The 24,911-nt window shown below is 47.7% G+C and overlaps 1 protein-coding gene across 2 annotated transcripts in view; it reads right to left on the reverse strand.

Moving 5' to 3' along the window:
- Nucleotides 1-24,911, reverse strand: part of CASZ1 (castor zinc finger 1) — a 235,905-nt gene that overhangs the window by 167,663 nt on the left and 43,331 nt on the right. Inside the window, exon 2 of one of the 2 annotated variants that reach the window (XM_072608835.1) lies at nucleotides 24,558-24,712. The exons of the other annotated variant lie outside the window; for it this stretch is intronic. The gene's annotated coding sequence lies outside the window, so the exon portion shown is untranslated. The remainder of the gene's footprint in view (nucleotides 1-24,557; nucleotides 24,713-24,911) is intronic. 2 annotated transcript variants of the gene reach the window in all.

Raw genomic sequence — 24,911 nt, forward strand, 5'->3', positions numbered from 1 at the left:
CTGTTGTATGGATCAAACAAGATAATATTTGTACAGTGCTCTGTAAACTTTAAAGTGTTATACGTGCTAGATATTATAATTCTGGAAATGGCTCGAGTGGGATAAGAAGATGGAAGCTCCATCCTTGAACATTCTCTCAGAGAAGCTACAATGTCAGCTGAAACTTTTCTTGCAATGTGGGTGTATGTGTGTATTTGTGTGTGTTCTCAAGAGAAGCGGGTATGTAGTATAAATGAATACATTTGCAGCATTTAGCTCCCCAATAAGGATCACCAAGCTGGAAGGGGCTTCCCTGGGTGGTCATACAGTCCAGCCCATCCCTTTATCTTGCAGATGAAGAAACCAAGGTTCAGTAACTTAGCCAGCATCACTTGAGGAATAAACCATCAGAGGTGAGATATGAACCCAGGTCCTCTCGACTCCAAAGCCAAGGTTCTACCACTCCTTCTGCAGGAGGCCTTTCCTGAACCCCACAGCCACTAGAGCCTTCCCTTCTAAGGTTCCCTTCCTTCTGCTCTGTATGCATCTTGTATGTGCCTAGTTATATACATGTGGAAAATAAGCTCCTTGAAGACAGGGATTGTTTTTATATCCTTCTTCATATCCCCAGAGCCTGCTCCAAGGGTTGGTCCACAATAAGGGCTTAATCATCGCTTGCTGATTGGCAGCCTGGCACTTTGTGGAGGTGGTCTGGGGCCAAGTTATAGCAAAGGGGTCCTAAAAACAAGTTTCTCCAGCTGAAATTAAAAATGCACAGGAGAGGAAAACTATTTACGCTGACATGATGGGGCAGATCTGGGAGCATTCGCAACCAGAAAAATCAACAAACAAGCAAACCGAAACATTTAGTTATTTTACAGCAAAGAGATGCATTCGGTGCCAAACCCCGAATTTTATTATTTAAACACACACACACACACAAACTCAACCACCGAAATTCATCCTGAACTGAGAATTCATACCAAGGAGAATGATTTCCTCATCAAGCCACTTTTATTGGATATAAATACCTAATTATTCACATCAGGCTCTGGAGTACTAGACATCCTCTTGCCTTTATACCATGGAAAGAAGTCTATATGTACAAAAGTGAAATATATGTGTGTATGTACATATACACACACAATTCTGATTTCAATTTTTGTCTTTTTTTGCTTCCTGAGCAATATATATATGTATATGTATACAATACATGTATATGTGTATAATATGTATGTGTGTATACATACACACACGTACCTTTTCCCCTCCTGCCCTCTTTACCCATGGGGGAGATTTCTTTTGGGGGGGGCTAATGCCCCCTAACAGAAACTCAGAGACTGAACCAAGTAGCCTGGCATCTTCCAAAGTGAAATCTATGACTTCCCCGATGGTACTTGATGACAGACATACACATACACAAATACCCAACTCATTAGACCTGTCAATTCAATCATATTTCTGAGGCCCCGAACACAAGTGTTCACCATAAACTCCCACGCCCTGCGGCAGTATCCTGCCCTCCCCCATTGACCAGGGAAAGCATTTTACTTCAGGGATGACATGTTCCCCTGCCCCAGGCTAGCCTGATGTCCCCTTCTGATGGAGCAGGAGACCATTGGTGCCGACCGACAGCTGGACAGAGGAGGGCAGGAAGGGAGGGGGGCTGGGAGAAGTGAGGGGAACTTGTCTTGTGGGAAGGAATATAGATCAGTCTGTCATCTGGAGGCCCATCTTCATCTAGAATTAATGTACTAAAGTTCCATGTTTTCCCTCTAAATGATTTTAAAGAGACAGCAAATTCTCTGGTGCTCCTGGAACCTGAAAGGGCAGCAGATTCTGGCCGGGCCTGGTGGGGTGGACAAGGTAGGGTGAGCAGGAAAAGGATGAGGAGAGAAGAGAGAGGTCTGTCCTCATTCTTTCTGCATCCCTACAAGGTTCTCTACAAACAGGAAAAGTGAAGGATACCTCTGGGTCAATGACTCTTCTGTATGGGGCACTGGACCAGCCTCAGCACCTCAGAGCATCTTCCAGTTCTGGGGTGAAGGAAAACTGTTTACCTCTGACCAAATCGGGCTGGGGGAAGAGCCTGGCCACCCCCTTCAAGCCAGCTTCTCCCTAACCATTCCCCTCAGGGACTGGGCACTGTGCCTGAGCCAGGGGGCTGAGTCCTTTTAGGCATGAGGGTAAAAGCTGGTAGTGAAAGTCTTTGGGGTGGAGCCAAGAGAATCATCACTCCCCACAATGCTTGATACTGGTGGATCAGAATTGAAGGGGAGCTGGTCCGTAAGGATACTGTACTGCCTGAAACAGACATCCCCCAAAGGATATCTCCTGAAGTCTCTCCTCCTCCCTTCGGGGTCTAACTTAGGGTCCCCCTCATGCACACATCCCCTTCTGATCCCTTCCCCAACTGAAAGTAATCTCTTCTCCACCCCTTAATGATGACGATGATGATGATGGTGCTGATGATGGGGGGGGGGGGGGCACAGGCACACGGAACTCCCAGGTGAGGAATCTCTGTCTACCAATGCAGGGTGACATCTTCTTGACCACTGATGTTCTCAGAAAGGTGGGGCATTGAGGACCTCAAAGTCAGTTATGTGTGAGAGAAGCCAGGTCCTTCCCAGAGACCTCTCCTTCCTCTCCTCTCTGCTCTAATACTGTGGCTTTTCCTCCATGAATGTATCTCTCCTTTCAAATGGTAAACTCTCTGTGGACAAAGATTGTGTCCTTTTATCTCTGGGGCTCTCCCTCAGCCTGGCACAGAGCTAGGCATATATTAGCTTAATTTAATTCAATTCATCAAGCATTTATTAAGCATCTACTGTATATCAGGCACTAGGTTTATAAAGACAAAAAATTAAAAGACCCTGCTCTTAGGGACCAGGGTCTTTTCTGGGGAAAAACAACATGTATATAGGCAAGTAAATTTAAAAATTTTGTTATTTTTTTTTATTTAATGGCAGAATAGTGGATAGAGTGCTAGGCCTGGAATCAGGAGGACCTGAGTTCAAATCTGGTCTCAGACACTTACTAGTTTGGGTGACAACAAGTCACTTAACCCTCTCTGCCTCAGTTTTCTCATCTGTAAAATAGGCTACAGAAGGAAATGGCAAACCACTCCAGCATCCTTGCTAAGAAAACCCCAAATGGGGTCAACAACAGACCAACATGACTGAAACAACAAAAAATTAAAAGTAGATTCAAAGTCATTTGGAAATTACCACTAACAGTTGGGGGGATATGAAAGGGTTCCCCTATAGGACAGGACCCTTAAGCTGGACCTTGAATAGAGTTAGAGATTTTGAAAGGCAGCGTTGAAGGATGGAACGTGCTCCAGGCATGGGGGCAGCCCTGAATGGAAAGGCCCTGGAAAGAGTCACAAGAATTTATAATTTTGGGACCTCTGTGCTGGGCACCATCTCCCCAGTCTGCATCTCAGTCACCTCTTCTGTAAAAATCGAGGGTGTTTCTGACATTCTAGGCTCCTCCTGGAGAGCATGACTGAGCTCGAAGCCCAGACCTCCCACCCCTCCCCCTTCCAATCTTCCACTTGCCACCAGGGAATGGCCCGGCTCCCCCTGCACAGAACCTCCCAGGAATGGCCACATTCTCAGCTCAGAGCCCCATACCCTAGGGGGGATGAGGTGGGGGGAGGGCTGAGAACAAACAGCCGAAACAGGAACCGAGTTGAGCCATTTCAATTATTCATACGCCAGATGGATTCTTTTCCTGCCTTTTTTTTCCCTATAAAAATAAGGAGGGGAGAGAGCAGGGGTTTGCAGCAGTCTCAGAAATGTGGTTGGGGGGGGGGAATGTAAGGAGACTGAGATCAAGCCCCACATTCTGTACCCATTCCCAACACTGAGAAACACCCCACATCTTATGGGAATCCAGAGAAAGAGTTCCTCCTGTGCAGAGAGCTGAGGAGTGGTCTCTGATCAAAGAAGATGAGGAAAGAAAATTGGTAGGAGAAATGGAGAAAGGACAGAGACAGAGAAAGAGAAGGGGAGAGAGAGAGAGAGAGAGAGAGAGAGAGAGAGAGAGAGAGAGAGAGAGAGAGAGAGAGAGAAGGGGAGATAGAAAGAGAGAAGGGGAGAGAAAAAGACAGGAGAGAGAGAAAGGGGGAGAGGAAGAGGGGGAGAAAAAGAGAGAGAGGAAGAGGAAAGAGAGAGGGAGGTAGGTAGAGAGAAAGGGAGAGAGAGGAGGGGGGAGGGAGGGAGGGAGGGAGAGGCAGGGGGAACATAAAGGGGAGGGGAGGCAGAAGAGGGTTCTGACCTTCTGTGAAGGATATAAAAAATCCAGCCGCCTCAGGGGACACCCAACTATCTAGCATATTGCTGTTAAAATGTCTGCAAAATTTAATACACTTGGCGTGCCATCTAATCAGTCCTTGGAAACCCAGGCGCCTTCTCCCTTTCGTGCCTTATACTATTTCAGATCTCCAATTTGGGGGATCCCTCCAACCCTTTCCAATAAAGTTTTTGAGGGTCCCCATACACACCTCAAGACAGTTCTCATGGCTCTTTTTTTGAGTCCTTCCTGAGACTTCTCTGGGTTTTGCAATGTGCCAGACAGGTAGCATGCAGGCAGGGAAGGGGCCCAGGATTCAGATGCACAAGCAAGGCAGAAGGAGGTGCTAAGTCCACGGATGCCCCAGAGCAGGCAGCACATCAGCCCGAGGGGTGGAGATGAGTGACCAAGAGCTGGCTGGCATACAGAGTGAGGGAGGGCCATTAGGACATGGGGGCATGGAGGGCAGTCTAGCTACCATCAGAAGACAACTGGTAGAGACCTGTGCCTCAGGGCAGGTTGGCCCATCCAGGGGGCCAGTCGGGCGGATTTCTTGTGGAGGAGGCTCCACATAGCATAGCATCTCGAATTCCCAGAAAGTGTCCCCATCAGTCCTGGGGAGGGACAACTGCCTTCCATACCAGATATAAGATCAGGTCTGACCCAAACAGAATGGGACATGGGTGACTGACTCTCCACACCCCAAACACACAGCCCCTCTGATCCCATGAGGCACCTCACTCAGCAGAAGAGAAGTTTCTTGACGGCAGGAATGGTTTTTAGATCTGGCAGAACCTACCTAAGGCACTGCCTGGCATTTTCTTGTTCAGAGTGTCACAGACTTGCAACAAGAAAAGACATAAGACGTTATTTAATCCACCCTCTAACAGATGAGGAAACTGAGGCTCTAAATGCAAGCCCAAGGTTGCCCATGGATCGCAAGATCACAGACTTGGTCCTAAAAGGAACCTCAGAGGCCATTTAATTAATCAATCAACAAGCTTTTATGATGCACTTAATTTTACAAATGAAAAAACTAAAACCAGAGTAAGTGCCAAGGTCAGCCAGGTAGAAATGACAGTCAGGATGAATCGAGCTCAAATGAGTGATAATAATAGCAGGCATGTATAGAGTATTCTAAAACGTGCAGAAGCATCTTAGGTACACTCTCTCATTCTCCCAACAACGTCGTTGGTCCTATTCCATTTTATAGATGAAAAAACAGAGGCCTGGAAAGCTTAAATGATTTGCCCACAGTCCCACAGCTAGGGGGGATCAAAGATCAGATTTAAACTCGTCTCTCCTGTTGGCCAAGTCCATTAGGCTTCCTAGTCTACCACATAGCCTCTTGCCCTTTGATTTGATTAACCTGGCCTAATCTCACCTCCAAGTCTTTGCTCTGGCTGTCCCCCATGCCTGGAATGCCATCCTCTATACCATCACCTTTATCTCCCCTCCAGATTCAGCTCCCACAAAGAAGCCTTTTTGGATTCTCCCAATTAATAGTGCTCTTCTCTAAATGACCTTGTATTTATTTTAAAAGGTATTTTGCATGCATTTAATTTGCGTTCATGTGGCATATCCTGCTTCCCTCTATAGAAGTCAGTTCCTGGAGGGGAGGAATCATTTCATTTCAATCTCTGTATTCCAATCACCTCGTAGAGCACCTAGAGTTGAAATCAATCTTGGTAAAATTATTGATCTTTCTTGACTTTGGTTATCTGTCCACATCATAGGGCCACTGATTTACAGCTGAGAAAGTGTCTAGTCCAACCCACTCGTTCTACAAATAAGGAAACTGAGGCAGGAGAAATAAGTGACTTGCCTAGGGTCACACAGACCCTAAGTGACAGTGCCTGGTAAAGTAATACTTAGCATAGTACCCGTGCAAGATGCTTTACAATATTATCGCGTTCAATCCTCACAACAACTTTGGGAGGTAAGTGCTATTACTATCCCCATGTTACAGCTGAGGAAACTGAGGCAGACACAGGCTAAGTGATTTGCTCAGAGTCACACAGCTAGAATGCATCTGAAGCTGGATTTGAATGCAGGTCCTCCTGATTTCAGGCCTGGTGCTCTATCCACTGCTCCATCCAACTTTCTCAAACACTGTCTGGCACATAGTAGGCATTTCATAAATGCATACTGAATGGGTGGGCTGGATTAAGAGATGGGGAGAGCATCACAAAATCTCTCTCTCTTTCTCTTCTCTCTGTCTCTGTCTTTCTCAGAATACAAGTTCTTGGTGAACCTCAGCTGGGCCAGATTCTGTAATCATCAGCTTCCCCCCTTATCCCCCACAAACCTCCTGGACATGTTGCTAGGACAAGGGGCTTCTGGTGTGAACAAAGGCTGATGAGGCGAATCCATCACTGTCGATGAGGATCGAGCCTCCAACTTTAGCCTGTGGTCAGCCACTGGAGGAGACCACCTTGGAAAGGAAAACTGGGCTTTCACGCTGTGAGCCCCACAGCCTCCTCCCCTCCTTTCACTAAGGTGAGAACCCTTCCCAATGGCCTGCTCTGGGGCTGCTGGTGGTCCCCTGGCTTGAGTAAACCCAGGAAACAGTGGAGGTGAGAGAACTGGTGTGTAACAGGGCAGAGGATGCTTGGGTGACCCTCAGCCTTGACAGGTGAGGAAGCTGGGATGGAATTGGCAGGATGAGCCTGTGCCAGAGCTGCCTAGCAGCAGAGGGGCTGGGGACCAGTCCAAGAGCCCTGCTTGGGCCAGAGGTTCAGTGGAAACCTGACTATGTGACCATAGGCAGGGCATCTCCCCACACACTTCTCTCCATCACTGAGAAGGCAGCATCTACACTGGTAAGACCAAAGGAGGGAGAAAGAACCACCAGGAAGTCAGGCTGGCTGGGGCACTGAGGAGGGACCATGCCTCATCAGCCTGGAAAGGTGGGACAGAGATGAAGATGGAGAGAGAAGGAGGAGGCAGGGGCCATGAATCTGGGAAGTGTCGCTTAGGGCAGTATCCCAGATGTACACAGACACACAAATATTCAGATGTTTGCAAAATCAAAGCTGAGAACTCTGCAAAAAAAAAAAAAAATCTACCCTACCCCATCGAAACTTATTTTAGGGCAGAAGGTAATTGCTAAGGATCCAAATAAAAAGTCAGCTATGGGCTGTAAACTGCTCAGAGTCTTTAATTAGGACCTAGGAGAAATAGGGGCAAAGAGAAAATGGAGTACAGAGAGGGCTCCCAGAGAACCTACATGTCACCCCACCCCTTGGTCCCAGCAGCTCAGTCCCAGCCACTGGTTCTCTCTGGACAGTAGCTGGCTGGGAGAACCCATACCCTTCCTCCAAGGAGGCTGGAGGGGAGGCAGGGTTGCCTCTCCCTCACCCCCAATTCCTGGGCCAACTGGGGTCCCAGCATAATGTGACCCAGGGGAAAAAGGGGCACTAATCCACTGAGTCACAGAGGGAAGGGGAAGGGGGTTAGGCACAGAGAAAGCTTTAGGTTCAAAGTACTCTTTGTTCCATTAAGGGATCCATACTCCCAGCTCAAGGGCTGGGCTTCCCAATCTAAGAAATTCCACCCACAAGCCAAGAGCTCAGGCTAATTAATACTGGGCCAGACCCTGGAGCCAGCAGCTTATCCCCCTTATCTCCCATAAACCCCCTGGACATGTGCTGGGGTAAGGGCTTTCTGGTGAGAACACAGTCCTGAAAGGTGTCCTCATACACAAGGACTCCAAAATTAGGACCTGCCCCCCATCCCCACCATATACACTCTTTCCCCTTTGCCCCCTTCTCCTGCTGCTCAACCAAAAAAATTCATTTTTTTATATTGCCTAGATGTCCTCTTGTACATATTCCCCTCTATAATCCTAGACTAAACCAAAATTTACTAGTTGTGTGACCCTGGGCAAGTCACTTAACCTCAATGTCTTTTAGGAGAATAAACTGTAGAGAGAAAGTGCCAACCCGAGCTAGTAGAAGAATTTTCCTCTTCTTGAAGTTCCCTATATCAATGAAGTCATGGGTCCAGTCCCTCTGGATATTGTGTGTGTGTGTGTGTGTGTGTGTGTGTGTAGAGAGATGTGTGTGTATATATATATATATGTATGTATATACTGAGGGAGACAGAGAAAGAGAGAGGGAGAGAGACTCTCCACACACATAAATATAACAATATTATTATCAATAATGCTAGCTACACAGTAATTATAGGATCTAATAATTACATACATGCATTAAGGCTCACAAAGCATTTTAAGTATATTACTTCATTTGGTCCTCATACAACCCTGTGAGGCAGGTGCTATTATTATCCCCATCTTACAGATGAGGAAACTGAGGTTCTCAAGAGGGTGTTAAATGATTCCCTCAGAATCTCAGAGCTAGTAAGTGCATGGGGCAAAATGTGACCCCACACCCAGTAATGTATCTACAAGCCATGCTGCCTACTATGCTTTATCAAGCACCTACTGTGTGCCAGGGATTGTACCAGGTGTCGGGGATAGGAAGACAAAAGACGAAACAGGGCCTGTGCTGAGGGAGTTTATCGTCTATGGGAATCATAAACTGAATTTCCATCAGAAAATAATGGGCAGCTCTGGCCCACTCTGGGGGAGAAGCCAAATGGGAGGGTATAAAAAGGAGAGCATGAATATTCACCTTTTGCAGAAGTTAGGGTGGGGACTCCTTCCATATATGGGTCAGACCCTTCCAATTCTGAGATATCCTAGGATTCTGTGGATGCCCATAGATTGGGGAAAGGCTCGTTCACTGTAACCAGAATATTACTGTGCTATAATGAAGGCCATGTGACAAATTCAGAAACACCACCAGAAGTCTTGTCTGCACTTGATGCAGAGGAAAGTGAGCAGAACCGGGAGAACATCATACACAATAACATGAAAATGAAGGAAAATACTGTAACTGTAATGACCATTCCTGGCCTTGGAGAAGACAGGAGGAAATGTACCTCTCCTTTCCTCGGAGAAGCGGAGGGGATTAGGGGTGCAGTGAAATGTGGTCAACTGTGCCCCTGTTTCTCTTTATTACAAAGGAAAGTACACTGTAAGGGGTGGGGTGACATACACAAATAACGATGTAAAAACAAAAACATCAATAAAGCTTTGATTTTTTTAAAGGTGACAATCAACATGCCCATCTGACCCCAAGCGCACACAGTCCTGCCCTCACCCTGAGCACCAGCCCGACCTGTCCCTACCACCCTCATGGCTCTCCATCTGCCCATTCCATCCCTTCCTCTTCTGCTGGGTCCAGGATGGGTGTGACCAGAGAAAGCTAAAAACTCTGGGCAGCCCCAGTCCACAATGAGGAAAGCAGTCCTCATCCCCTTCCCCCTGTGAGTATATGACTGGTTCACCATCAACGTCACTGAGATAATTGGTGGAAAAATTCTTGGGGAGTCCCTACCCACTGCCCACCTCATCTGCCCCTCTCTCTCCTTCCAGATTCCCACCAGGATTCTCTCCTCCAAAGTGAAAAGTAGATTTCCTTTTGTCCAGGCCTCCCCATTACTACGGCTTTCTGACCTCCCTCCCAGCTCTGGAACAGGCTGGGAAAGGCAGGGCTGAGTTCCCTCACATGAGGCAGGAACCTTGCTAATTAATTAGCTCTCTGTCTTCCCTGAGTGCATATGAGACAAGACCAGATGGTCCCAGAGACATTCCCCTCCTTGACTTCCCTGCCAGAACCACGTGGTAATGGAGGTTCTCTGAACTCACTCTTTCCCTTCCAAACCACAATTGTGAAGACACCCCAACTTCTGCCTCTGGTCAGACATGGGTCCCCAGAGCCACAGTATGTGGGAGGAAGGCAGGGGAGAATGACATCCTTCTGGCCTGGCTGTACCGCCCTGCCTTGGGGCTCTTTCTTAGCATTTCCTAATGACTCCAGATCACAGAGTGGAGAGGGTTCTAGCTTTGAGCCTAGGACTGTAGCCACAGGACTGGCTCTGTCCCTGTCCCTCTGAGCCTAGGCTGTGTGGTGCTAGAACTCAAGACCATAGTCAAGTCAACTCATTAAATGCCTACTGTGTGCTGGGCATTCCGTTAAGTGATGGAGATACAAAGAAAGGCAAAACAAATAAATAAAAAAAGCAGTGCTTCCCTTCAATATAATGGGGGAGTTTCAGAAGCCAACTTGTCCAATTCCATTATTTTAGAGATGGGGAAACTGAGGCCCAGAGGGGGAATGGGGCTTATTGGATCCCAGAGCTGGATGGGACCTCTGAGTCTATCAGCTCCAACACTCTCATTTTATAGGTGAGAAACTTGATACCCAGAAATATGAGCAGCATGCCCAAGGTCACACAGATAATTTGAGAGTCAGAACCAGGATCTGAACCCAGGACCTTTGACTCTGGAGACAGTGATCTTTCCAAAGGGCACCTGGTCTCCAATCCCGGTTGTGACAATCAGCTGTGTGACCTTGGGCAACTCACTTTCCTTATTTTGTAAATGGAGAGACTTATATTTGATCCCCTAAGGCTCTTCTCGCTCAAAGTCTGGGGATATGAGAGAGAAGAGTTATAACCTGTGCTTTCTGCACACAATCTCATTTGAACCTCACACAACTGGGGGTAGGGAGCAGCACAAGCCCTCAATTTTACAAATGAGGAAACTGAGACTCTGAATGGGGGAGTGACCTGCCTAAGGCTCACCTAGCAAGCTAGCAAATGACCAAAACTAGGACTCAAACCTGGGTCATGGTCTGGTAATTTTGAGTTGGAAGGCAACTTAGAAGACAGCCCCTCCCATCTAGAAAGAAACTAGAAATGAGTCATACCATGTTAGAGTCAGAATTTGAACTCAGGTTCCCTGATTTCAAATCCAGCCTTCTTTCCACTGACTTTAAGTCCTGCGTTTCTTTTCTGGAAGAAGATTATTTTCTAGCTGAAGTAGTATTCAGGTAGATGGGCATGGAGGGCTGGCTTGCAGCTGGGGTGGGCAAAGACACTTACCCTGAGACCCAGGGCCAGGTCTGAAGAGCTAACTTTTCAGGAGGGAGAGACTGTGGCCCCTAAAACACCTCTTGGGAAGCGTGATCTCCAGGATGCCAGGGACCACCATCATCCCTTTCGGTTCCTCTGTGGTCAGGACCTATGTCCAGAGAGGCCATATATGAGGCAGAACACCTGGGATCTTAATCTAGCTCTGTGACCTTGGGTAAGTCATTTCTTCCTGGGCTTCCTCCATCCCCTTCTTTGTAAAATGAGAATCAGAACCAGATGGTCTTAAAGGACAGATCAGTTTTTTAAAAAATACCAAACAAACCTCCCTGACTTGGATTTTGTGCATGAGCAGAATCTCTGAGTGATGGGGACAAGTTTGGCTGGTAAGGCCAAAGTCTGGATATGGTTGAAGAGAGAGGAACCACGTTTGTTGGATTCTTAATGTGGAAAATAAACACAAGAGGAGACGAAGCCTTCGAGGGGAGGTAGGATTGGCAGTCTGGATGACGGCTGGCCAAGCCCTGCTGAGGGAGTGCTCCTGGGTGGGGCCCATGGGCACTTCATCTTTCATTCAATACTTCTCAAAACTGCTACAGTTCAGGTACTACTGGGGAGTGTAGAACAACAGGTCCATGAATCAGGGGACCGAAGGGACATAGTATTGGGGTATGGTGGGGAGAGTGATGAAGATGTAGGCAGTATGTCTATACCAAAAGTACCATCGGGGAGCACCTAACAATTGGAGGGTAAGGGGGCTGAGGTGGGGCAATCAGACAAGGCCTTTGAGGAACTGTGGAATTGTGGACTTGGAGCTAGAAATGACTTCAGGGGCCACTTAGTCCCATCCCTTCATTTACAAATAAGGAGACTGAGGCACAGAGAGATTAGATGCTTTGCCCAAGAGTGAAAGGAAGGGCTGACACCTTCAAATCCAGGATCTTTTTTTGCCCCAGCATAAGCGCTGAAAGCAAGCTTTGAAGACAGTTAGGGATTCTAAGAGATAGAAAGTGAGTTCTAGGCCTCGGGGCTGGTTTGTGCCAAGATGGGAGAGAGGAGCACCCATTCCACATCCCCAGTACAGCCCTACCATCTGGTCATCGGAGGAGTCCAGCTCCAGCCACTAGGAGAACCCAAGAAGGAAAAGTCCAGACTGGCTCCCTAGGAATGGCCCTGCCACCTGTGGGGCCCTTTCATCCCATTCCCCAGGGTCAGCTGCCAGAGCAGGCCCACCCTCCTCTAGGGCAGCAAGGGTTAATGACGGGGGCTGGCTGGAGCCTGGCTACACTGCTCCCTGTTTATTAATAAGCTATTTATCACCAGCGTTGCTTTTAATACCATTTGGGCTTAATGTCGTTAATGAAATATAAATACCCACGCTAACGATGTCGGTCAGGAGGCAGCTCGGGCAGCAGGCTGCTTGCGAAACGGGGCCAAACCACCATGTGCTGAGAGCTATGGAAGACGGAGAGGTTCCCCCAGCTCAGCAACCCCCCTCCGCCCCCTTCCCCATCCTCCATCCCTACTTCCATTTCCACCGCAAAGACTCTAACTCACCATGCCGGGAAAGGCTGGGAGGAGAGAGACCTAGGGAGCTGGGGGGAGAAGACCTCCTGGGGATGCAGGGGGTGGGTTACTGAGGGGGAGGGGGAAGGGAAGGCATCCAGACACTTTAGCCACCTTTAACTCCTACAGAGCCAGACTGGGGCGGAGGGAAGCGCCCATCTCAGGGCCCAGCACCTGACTGGCATTTAGCCACCTGGCTGCCGGAGCCTGGATTACCACCAGCTGGCAAGCCGCCCCTCACTTCCCCCCCAATCATAAGCTTGATGGGCATTTCCCAGTCTTGTGGGTCTGGGGAGAGGGGGCTGGAAGAGAGAAGAGGCAGGTGAAGGAGTCTTCTTATGTAGCTCTAATGCCTAGCCCTCTTCAGAGTCAGATCCCCTGGGACCCAGTCTCTCTGGACAGCACACCCACTCTGAAACTGGCACTGGGCCTCCCAGCTGCCATGGGGCTGGGTGCCAAGGGAGGATGTAGGGAGACGGGAAGGTAGGCAGAGAGACGGTTTTTGCTCAGTGCCCACAGGCCTTGCGGCATAGGGGTTGCCCTGAATGGTGTGTTGGGTTATCTTCCTGAGCACACACCTAACCTGGCTAAACCACTTCCCACGACATGAGATGTCCCTGTAGTTCTTTGCTCATCCCTGGAGAGGTCAAGGCTGCCGTGCTCTTGCTAAGGACCCCACAGGTTTTCTCTGGAAGCCCACTTAGGGTGCAGTGGCAGAAGTCAATATGGCAGAAAGGATGCTGACTTTGGAGTCTGAGGACCTCAGATCAAATCATGCCTTCATCCCATGCTTCTGTGGGACCTTGGATAATTCATTTCTGTCTCTTTGCCTCAGTTTTCTCATCTACAAAGTGGATGGGCTGGACTGGCCCCATTCTATTAGAGCTCCTGATCAGGGGTAGTAGGGAGAGAAATCAGGCCCACCCACCCCACCCTGTCTTCATCCGTCATGCCACTGGGTCTAGTAGGCAAAGGATGGCCCATCCGGTCCCTAACCCACGGGGTTCAAGGTAGCTGGACAGATGGAAAATTCAATAGGCTTTGGGCAGACAGGGCAGAGATAATGGGAGGAATGGGAAGGGTGGCCAGATAGACCTTTCCCAGATTCCTGCCTGAGTCCCCTAGAAAAGCCCCACCTCTCTTGCTCAGTGAATGAGGAGGGCTTTCCACCGCACCCCCTCCAAAGTCACCTCCACGTCCCCCGGGAGCACAGGACTCATTTGCTGGGGTTTGGTGGAGCTTGGCTCAGCGGCTAATCCCCTGGGTGGCTCCTGTCAGATTATTAATTAGCTAAAGCGGATCGGCCCTTGGAACAACATGCGGTTGGACTTCAGATAAAACAGGCCACAGAGGTTTGGGGAGGGGGTTGCTTAAAGGGACAAGACCCCTTTTTGGGACTACTCCCTAAGGAAGGAAGGGCTAGGGGAAACGGGGAGAAGATGCCTGTGTGGAAGACCACTCCCTTCTCCCCCTTCACAGCAGGAGTGCAAAAAGAATTTGATCCTGGAAGGGCATAAATGAGTCAGAGTTAGGAAGGACCTGGATTCAAATCCTCCCTCACTCATTTGTAGCTGGTTCTGAGCCTCAATCATCTCATCTGTAAAATGAGGATAATAATAGACAAGGGTCTAGTCATAGGACTGTCACTAGAACTTCCAGGTTCCTGGACATTTGCCTCCTCTCTAGGAAAATGTTCTGGGAGCAGGGAAGGAAATGCCTGTCTTGTTTGGAGGCCAGTTCTCTCTATGGCTATGGCCTCTGCCAAACCTGACACCTGTCTTTGGTCTGGGGATTCTCCTCCTAAGGAGGATGAATGTTGGGCTGGAAGTCAGAAGGACTTGTTTAGTCCTTTAAACCAGTTTAAACCAGTCAAGCCCTGGTTTAAGCATCAACAGCCCCCTTTGTGAAAAGAGGTTAATAGCACTTTGTAATAGTAAAGTTTCATGGAAATGTCACTGACCCTGTATAAGCTATTCTATTTCCCACCTCCAGACATTTGTCCAGTTGGTCTCTTTTTTGATTTTGTATCCCCAGCACCTCCCACTGTGCCAAGTATACAATAGGCACTTAATAGATGCTTCCTGAATTGACTTACACTGGAATGCCTCTTCCCGCCTCCCCCCCCCCGCCCCACTTCTACCTTGTAAAACCTACACAAGGTCTTTCTCCCTTTTCTTGAAATAATTTGTATCCTTTTATATAACTTTGGAATTTACTTTTCTGGATACCTGCTTTTCCTCCATTAGAATGTAAAGTTCCTGAGGGCGGGTACTTTTTTTTCCCTCAGATCGCCTGGAACCCTGAAGTTGCTTACTGAATGCTAAACTGGATTGAAGTCTTTCAAGCGCACTAATCGAGACTCTTGGCTCCACACAGTGGGGCAGCAACCTTCAGCTAGGATCCTCTGGGATCCTGGCAGCACCATGATGGTGAGACGGGAGCACGCAGGACCCCAGATGACTGCCGGCATCCCAGCTCTGTTGCTAGTGGCCTCCCTGGCCCCGAATGTTTTGACTTGAGTCGGTGATGCTGAAACATGGAGTCACAGAGGCCCTAAACTTCATTACTGGCTCTTAACACAGATTACTAAGGGGAGGAAAAAGTTGCTTTTAATTGCTTTTCCCGATTAGCATTTCTGGAGAAATTAATTATACCTTTCCTTTCTCTAACACTCCCCCTTACATAGGTATAGGGGTCTCCCCTTCCCACTTCACTGAAGGGAGGCCCAAGGCAGGACATTTTAGCCCTAGGGAAATAATAATAGCGAACATTTAGATATAAAGTTTGCAAAGCACCACGCATAGATTATCCAATCTAATCCTTAAAACAACTCTGTGAGGAAGGAGGCAAGATTGTTATCCCCATTTTTCAGATAAGGAAACTGAAGCGCAGAAAGGTAAATTTAGGAAGGATTCCATAGCTTTAATAGCTAACATTTACCCAGCACCTACTGTGTGCCAGGTGCCATGTGAAGTGTTTTATGATCATTATCTCAGCTAACAACAACGATGATAATGATACTAGCTAACAAAGTGCCTACCATGTGCCAGGCGCTTTACTAAGTGCTTTACACTTTTTACCTCATTTGATTCTCACCACAACCTTGTGAGATAGGTGCTATTATAATCCCCATTTTACAGTGGAGGAAACTGAGGCAAACAGAGTGACAGAGCTAACAAGCATCTTGAGGCCAAATTTGAATTCCAGCCTTCCTGACTCCAGGCCCAATACTATCCACTGTGCCACCTAGCTACCCCTGAGACAAAGTTTGAACTCAGGCTTTTTGGATTCCAAGTTCAGTCCTCCTCTAGGTCACCTGACTGGAGCAGGGAGAGTTGGGGGGTAGGGGATATTGTAAGAAAATCCATCCATTTTGGAGGAGGAACAGCCCTACCACTCAGTCAGTAAACATTTACTAGCACCTACTATGTGCCAAGGTCCTGTGCTAATCCTATCCTGGTGAGGTAGGCAGGCATTCTAATATTCATATATTGGAATGGAATCTCAAGGTTAACACATTTGCTCCTGTTGGAGAGACCCTGGGCTCAGGCTGGATAAGGGGATGGGGGTGGGGTAGAGATGGCACCTCAGCTAGGGAGTGCCCAGGCCTGGGCCTCTGTAGCAGAAGCACCAAGCAGGCTTCTTCTCAGATGGCTCTGAGATGGAGATGGTTAGAAAACAATAGCATTCTCCACCGGTTCCAAGGTTAAGGAGGGAGCAGATCCCACTCAACTGGGATCCTTCTCACTCCCAAAGTTCTCACCACCACCCCACCCCAAGGGAGGGATCAAAACCCCTGTGGGGGAGAGACAAGGTCAGGCAGACCAATTCCCCTGGAGACATCCATTCCTCCCTCCCTCCCTCCCCCCCCTTCGCTGCCTCCCAGCTCTAACGCCATGTTCCGCAGCCGCCAGCCTCACGTCAGATCAGAGCCCTGGAGGCTAGAGTCAGAACTGTCCAGTCCAGTTAGGAGTGAAGATCATTGATCTGAGGCAGACCAAGCAGGCAGAAAACGAAAACCCTGCATGGATACAGGAAGGAGATGCCCAGACATCCAGAGACACCCAAGCCCCTATGTGTGTCCTTTGAACTTCAGCGGACACACACACACACACACACACACACACACACACACACACACACACACACACACACACACACACACACACACACACACACACGGAGCCAGGCACACCCACCTCAGCTCCAGCATGGGCCAAAGCAGAGACAGCGGCTGCAAAACCGCTTCACACTTGGGAGCCCCACGGGCTGGTTGTCAACCCCGTTCTTCATGCTCATTTCTTGTCACACTGGAGGTCAGGCCTCCCGAGCTTTCCTCGAGAGCTGAGTCGGTCCATATGGTTGGCAATATGCTGGCAATATGGATTGGCTGCTCGCTGGGGCTGAGCAGATGGATGTGACAAGCCCACCATCACGCCAGCCAAGCTCTGGACATCTTTCCCTTCTCGGCCACGGGCACAGAAGTCAAAGGCTAATGAGGGGCAGGGGAGGGCCAGTGGTAGGGGAGAGAATGGGGGTCAGGCCCTGCCTAGACTTGGAAGGATCCCGATCAGGGACTTGGCCACTTTCCTTAGCTCCTGTCCTGCTCTGACCCATCTGCAGCAGGACTGGGGATGGTGGGGGAGAAAAGTCGGGTTGATGGCCTGAGGCATCCAAAAGACTGGTGGCAGGGAGGGCTCTGGCTTTCCTGGGCCTGGACACCACCCTCACCTCCAGATGGAGAGCCCGTGGGGTCTCGGGAGATAAATCCAAGCTTCTCCCTCAGCCTCACGTTGGGGGCCTCAAAGGCACCAATCCCCTTTTAAAGAATCCCATTCAAAGGTCCATCTCTGGCCAAGACAGATAAAGGGGTTTTCTGGGCGCTACTTCTGACCCAACAGACATATCCCAGGGCAGGCGGGTAAGGAGAGGGAGAGCAGGAGGTAATTTATCGGAAACCCCCCAAGATCAGAGTTTTAGAGTTAGAAGGGACTTTGAGATAATCATTCTAGCTGTCTCTTCATTTTACATATGAGGATGGTGAGACTCCTTTTCCCCCACAGTCACACAAAATTGAGCAAGGTCTTCTCACTCAAAATCCATTCCCCTGTAAGGCTGGTAGAAATAGCCTGCCCATGGATGACTGTATGACCATGGGTGAGTTACATCACTTCACTGGGCCTCAGTTTCCTCATCTGTAAAATGGGTATGAGGTCACATGTAGCAGTTATCTCACAGGGATGTTGGGAAGAACAAGGAGGCAAGGCAGACAAAGAAGCTTAAAGCCTTCTAAAAAAAAAACAAACCCAAAACAATAAAAAAAGATGATTATTATCATTATCACCATTTCAGAATGACCCAAACATTGCCATACTGGTGTGTTAGCAAATGCTTAAATGCCTGAAAAGCAGGTCACACTTTTAAGTTTAATTTGCATTATTACACTTTCTCCCCATCACTTTCTCAGGTCTAGACAATCCAACAAACAATAAACCAAAGCCTGATGGGAAGCACTTGCTAATTTCCAAGGTGTCGATGCTCACACATTTTTTAGCAAAGGTATAGATTGGCTGAAGCTCGCCAGGAGGAAAGCAACCATCATGGCAGAAGGCCTTGAGACCAGTCTGGCTGAAGGAGCAAGGCATGTTGAGCCAGGGGCAGAGAAGGTTTGGGGAGAAAAGAGAAACGTCTTTAGGTATTTAAAGGGTGGTCCTCAGAGGAGAGAACCAGGGGCAATGGATGGAAATCATCAAGAGGCAGTTTAGGCTTAATGAAAAGGGAAACAAATTGTGAATGTAAAATTTGATGTAAAAACCACCACAATCAGAGCTGTTCAGAAGGAGAAGGCCAGACTGGACCAGATGACCTCTGATGACCCAATTCCAAGAGCAAAGGCCAGTCCCCCTGGCTGCTCCCTTATGATCTGCCCACGGTCAGGGTGGCTAGAGAGCTGCACCAGATTCAAGTCCGGCCTGGGTAAGTGACCTGAACAACTCTCTAAAATGAAATTGAAGAGAAGATTCTGACTTACATCAGTAGAAAGAATTTCCTCATCTGACAATTCCCAATAAAAGTCACAGCTCCCAGAGCTCTGGCAAGTTCCAGGCAGAACTTGAACCCAGCTCCTCTGAGGCTCAATCCAGTCCTCCCTCCGGGTGAGGCTAGATGCTTCTTCGACCACAACCCTCCTTCTGCTACCCAGGTGTATGATCACACAGAGTGACTGTATAGAGACACAAAGTCACCAAACGATAAGACAGACACCCTGTGGCACAGTCACGACAAACTGGACCAGGGAGCTCAGCCACACTGCCCAGCCCCCACTGGAGCTACCAGCAGCCTTTCTAAGCTCTGGGACCTTACTAGCTTCATTAAAGTGCCAGGATACAGAGAATCCCAGAGGAGCCAGGGAGCCCACAGCCCCTGCCACGTACCAATTCCCACATGGACTCGGCTCCCGGGAATCACGAGGAGTGGAAACATCAGAAAAGGAAAAACTAATGGGCCTGTTTTGCCCAGGGAAAGTAGAAAACAAAACAAAAAAAAAATAAAAACTGACCTAACACAGCAGGACAGGAAGCAATTATCTCTTCATTAGGGGAGCGAGTTTTGGGGGGCTTGGGGGAGGGGTGGTTATTCTGGCTGCTTGGGAGCAGGGGGAGAAGGCTAGGCTTTGATGAGACTTTTCATAGTTCCACACACCAGAGGTTACATTTTTAGGGAACCCAGGGGCACCATCCGCAGCTTCAGGGATGCAGCCAGATGAGGAAATGAGAACACACTCATTCCAACTTGTCTCCCATCTGGCCCTCTCCTCTCCACTATCCCTGAATCTACATTGGCATGGCTCCTGTTTTCTTGCCCAGTCCATGGAGTCTTTCTGCTGCTACCCACGTAATCCTCCTAGGGTACATCTCTCCTCCACTACCCACCTTGCAGGCATTCAAGGTCACAGTCTCAGAGCTGGAAGGGGACTCATTGGTCCATCTCCCTCATTTTACAGATGAAGAAACTGAGGCCCAGGGCCAGGAATAGCCTTGTCATAGTAAATGCTCCAAAGCTGACACTTTTCCCACTGCACCAGAGGACAGCTTACTTTCTTAAACAAGGCTCCCTTCTCCAATATACAACATAAAAGTTTGTCTGACTCTACTTGAATACTCACACTGAGGAGAAATCTGCTATTTCTTGGGGGAGCCTATTTCCCTTTGGGGGCTAGCTCTCATTCTTTGTATGAGTTTTCTACTATCTTGTCTTTATTTGCCTCTCTGCAATGACCCTCCATCAATAACTCCTGCTTCTGTCCCCCAGGGGGCCAGATGGAAGTAGTCTGCTCCCTAAACAAATGGGACCCATTTTATGGGACCTTAAACAAATCATTATCAGTGCCCTAGACAATGCTCTAAATCTCTAAGTTAAAGAAAAGGTGCTCACCTGCATTAGTAAAGGGAATTTCCTCACCTGGGAGTTTCCTCTACCAAAGCAATCACAGATGGGGAATAAGTGGTAGAATAAGAACTTGAACACAGGCCCTCTGATGCCAAATCATCTGCTCATCCCACTTTGTCATACCTCATGTATACACGTACTAATCTCCCCAGACAAACTGCTGCCTAGCTATTTCTTTTGGATTTTCAACTTGGGAAGCCGATTTTTTGAACCCAAGAGTAACACTTTACATTTACTTGTATTAAATGTCATCCTGTCCTGGGCCCATTGTCTTAGACAGTCAGCAGTCTATTTAAATAAAATATGTCTCTGGCATCCAGGGTACCTCTTCCCATTTTTGGTTCTCTACAACCTGTCCAGCCATATCTCAGGCCATATCTGATGGCCCAGCCAGGCTAATTGGACCACTTTTCATCCCCCATTCTCATCCTCCCCCATGGCTAGTCTGTGCCTTTCCTCAAGCCCCCACCTCCCTATATCTCCATCAGTTAAGAACCTCCCCTCTTCATTCAAGGCCAAACTAAATGACTAGATGACCACTAAGATATCTTCCAGCTTTAACACTAGGATGCTATGAACTCAAATTGGTATCTTCTCCATGAAACCTCCTTTGACTGCTTCCTGCCCCTGTCCCCAAGCCAAAGGGCTCCCTCCCCCTCATATTTTCGATAAAACTTCTGCCTAGACTTTTTTGCACTTTCTCACTCTTAAGTTATTTGTGGATTTTTTCCTTAGGGTCTGTGTCAGAGATACCTTTGAATCTCTAGCACCAAGCCTGAGTCACGGCACATAGTGGACATTTAATTTCACTGAATAAATGGCACAAAAAGACCCAGGGACCAGTGGAGATTATGAGATTCAACCACCCACCCAATAAGCCTCCAGTCCAAATGAAAGCCCCATTCATTCCTCTGCATACCACATCCCTCTGGAAGAGGAATAGAGAGACTGAGAAGGAAACCTTAGGGGTCTTGTCCTGCTCCTATGGCTCCTGCTTCTGGGTGGAATCCTCTGTCTCTAAGGGCCCCACCCTAATCTCATTCACAACACTGGCATAAACCTCAGCTGGTCCCACCAAAGCAACCACATGCCCAATTTTGCATGTAATTTGCAAAATTCCACCTGGATGCTGTGGGGCTTACTAGCTGGTCTCACGGTTCCCCAAGGTGGCGCTACCCGCCGGACAACCGATGCCCATCCAGGAAGACATATTCACGAGCTCTAACTTGAATGGGCACCTGGGCACCCATTTCTTAACACCATTCCTCTCTGCAAGTTCAAAGTCCAGAGTCTCTGAGCCCAAATGACAATGGGAGGGGATGAGACACGCCTGTCCCTGGCGCCCTTGGGGCGGGGGAACCAAGGATGCCAGCTAGGACACATGCGTACAGGATCAGTGTCCTCCACGTCACCGTCAGGGTCTCCTTTAGCTAAGAAAGCTGTACCAGGCCCCCTAGCCCACCATCACCTAAAGACTCAGGAGCTCTCTCTCTCTCTCAAGGCTATTTTTAAGACCCCAATAATTGAAGAGTCATCCAAGAGCCCCAAGGGCTGCCTCTTAACCAATAGTATCAGTCCAACCCCTATGTGACCAACCTCTGGGCCACACTGGTGGTTTAATAGATGGATCAACATTCGCTAGTTTCACATCTGGCTCCCAAGACAAAGCAATGGCTCTTTCACTTTCCATGTAGCTGGATGATGTCATCAAGGCCAGGATGGAGGGACAGCATGGGGAATTTTGGGGGTCACAGCATGTCCCAGTCTTGGCCTCTGCTGACCTCAGCAATGACCATAGATAGCTTCAACCGTCCTGTGATTCTGCTCACCATCCATGTGATTTCTCTGACCAAAATACCCCTCCCTTATGTATTTTCCTCTGTTCAAATGTAAGCAAACTCCTTGAGAGCAAATTTTCTGTCTTGTTTTATATGTATTTCCAATGCTACACACGATACCTAGAACACAGTAGGCACTTAATATACGTCCTTCCATTTATTCATGATTTGCCAAATTCTGGCTTCACCATTCACACCTGCATGGTTTGGGGCAAGATTCTAAACTACTAGGGGCTTCAGTTTCCCCAAATGCAAAATATGGGGGCTCAACTAGCCCCTTCCAGCCATAGATCTATGACCCGATATTGTATTCTTTCAGCAGAATATATACTCCTGGAAGGCAAAGGCTGTTTTTCATTATTAAGCTAACATGATTAACAAAACAATACATCAGGTTTGATGTGTAGCATTTGCTGATTTCTGAGGTGTATAAACGCTCCTGATGAAAACGTAGCTGTTGGCTCTTGGGAACTGGTATGAGCTGCCTCCAACACACCCCTAATTCTAGTTCTGGCTCTCCCACTAACTCACTGTGATCCTTGGGTAAGTCACTCCAGTTCAGTGGGGGGGGGGGGGGGGGGGGGGAAATCACAGATTCAGAAGCGACTTTAGAGGTCAGTTTAATGCACCCATTTTACAGATGGCACAGAGATAGGGCTTAACATTAATAAATGCTTGCTGAACTGAATCAGACCTGAGAATGAGCTTCCTAATTGGCAGAAAAAGTGACTCACTGTCTCCTCATTTATATCACCAAGACCAAGCCCTGAGTTATCCAAGATGGCCAAACCTAGGCATGGATTACTGGATTTGGAGTCAGGGACACCTGGGTTCAAACACTCTCCATCACACCCCCTCAGATACTAACTTTATGACCACCAGGCAACATAATTTCACTTCCAAGTCTCAGTTTCCTGAGAAACTATAAAATGGAGATGGGGCAGCGAGGTGGCACAGTGAACAGAGCACTGGGCCTGGAGGCAGGAAGACTCATCTTCCTGAGTTCAAATCTGGCCCCAGACACTTACTAACTGTGTGACCCTGGACAATTCACTTCACCCTGTTTGCCTCAATTTCATCATCTGTAAAATGAGACAGAGAAGGAAATAGCAAACCACTGGGGTCATGAAGAGTCTGAAATGAGTAAACCACAAAATGGAGATGATTGTGACACCTATCTTCAGGGTGGCCAGGAAGCTCAAGTAAGATAATATTTGTATATAATAAGTTACCATCTTTTTTTCCCATTCTACTATGATATGAAAATGCTTGTTTTATTTCGTAAGAGTTCAGAATAAAATAAATAAAAAGTTTTAAAAGGATAATATATGTAAAGGGCTTTGTAAACATTAATGCACCATATGAGAACCAGCTATTATTTTATTAATTACTATTGATATTATCTGATTTACAGATAGTCAAGAGCTCACCAGAAATTTCAAGCACTTATAATATCATGGACTGTCAGAGTCAAAGGGAAACCTAGGGAGTATCTATTTCAACCTCATCTGGAAAATGGGTATATTATAGACTAAATGTCCTTTAAAAGTCACTTTGAGCTCTGAGGCATTGATCTCACTCATGAGGAAACTGAATTGGAGTGACTTACCCAAGGATTACAGTAAGTTAAAGGGACATCTTAGGGGTGTGCTGGAGGCAGCTCCTACCAGCTCCTAAAAACTGACCACAACATTTTCATCATGGGCATTACACATCTCAGAAATCAGCAAATGCTACAAATCAGGACTTGATTTATCGTTGTGCTGAGGCTTAAGAAAGTCAGCCAATAGGGCTTGTTAAGCAGCTACTCACATGCCACACATTGTACGCAGAAAAAAAAGGTAGTAGAGAAAATATAATAATCAAGATCAAACTTTAAAACGTGATGGAATACACTTCCCTCCCCTCCCCTGCCCCTTTCCTCCGCCCTGAGAGCCAGTTGTTAAACATTTACTAACACACCCCTGATTACAACTTAGGTCTCCTCACTTCCAGATTCCCATAACCACCCATAAAGAAACCAATATTCTTTCATTTCCACATAGGACTAGAACTGGGAAGGGACATTAAAAATCATCTTATCCAATTCCTTTATTTTACAGCCAAAAAAACTGAGGCCCAGGAAGTATAAATGAGTGGTTGAGTAAAATAAACATTTACTGAGTAACTTGCCTATCGTTTATAAGTGGCCGAATTCAGATTAGAACTCAGGTCCTACAACTCCAAATTTAGCGGGTATTTTTTTGTTTGTTTCTTAAAGCAGAATTGGGCTCCCTGACTAGTACACCTACCGAGCTGCTTTGGCTTCGAGTCCTTTGTGAAGGTCCTTAAGGACCTTGAGCCCACCAAGAGAAGTGATCTTAGGGCCCCACCCCATAAAAGACCACAGCCCAGCTTCTCAATTCCAAAACAGGGGAGGTTCCCCAAGGCACACCTTGCCTCCCTCTCCCCCCAAGAGTTTCCCTAGACAGGACTTGGAGTTACTACCTTTCATCCAGAAGGGCCAGGGGCTGAAGTCCATTCCAACCTGCTGAGGTTTTTCTCGTTCCCCTTGGCAAGGAGGGGACGATGGAGGAGACAGAGGCAGAGAGGAGATGAGAGGGGAAGAGATCTTTGCTTTCAATCAGAGGAGTCTGTTGGTCCTACAAAAATGAAAATAAGGACAATGGAACATTGGTCCTCCATGCTGTGGTGGAAGTCAGATAAAGGGGGTGTGGGGATATAACATATTATTATATAATAACCGACCAATGATATGTGGTAAGAGATTCCAGGTTCCTGAATGCTGACCAATTAATGGAGTGTGAGTTTTGTGAAATCTCAGTCAATAACCAAGTATCA

This window comes from Notamacropus eugenii, chromosome 5, assembly GCF_028372415.1.
Source record: "Notamacropus eugenii isolate mMacEug1 chromosome 5, mMacEug1.pri_v2, whole genome shotgun sequence".
Lineage (NCBI taxonomy): Eukaryota > Metazoa > Chordata > Mammalia > Diprotodontia > Macropodidae > Notamacropus > Notamacropus eugenii.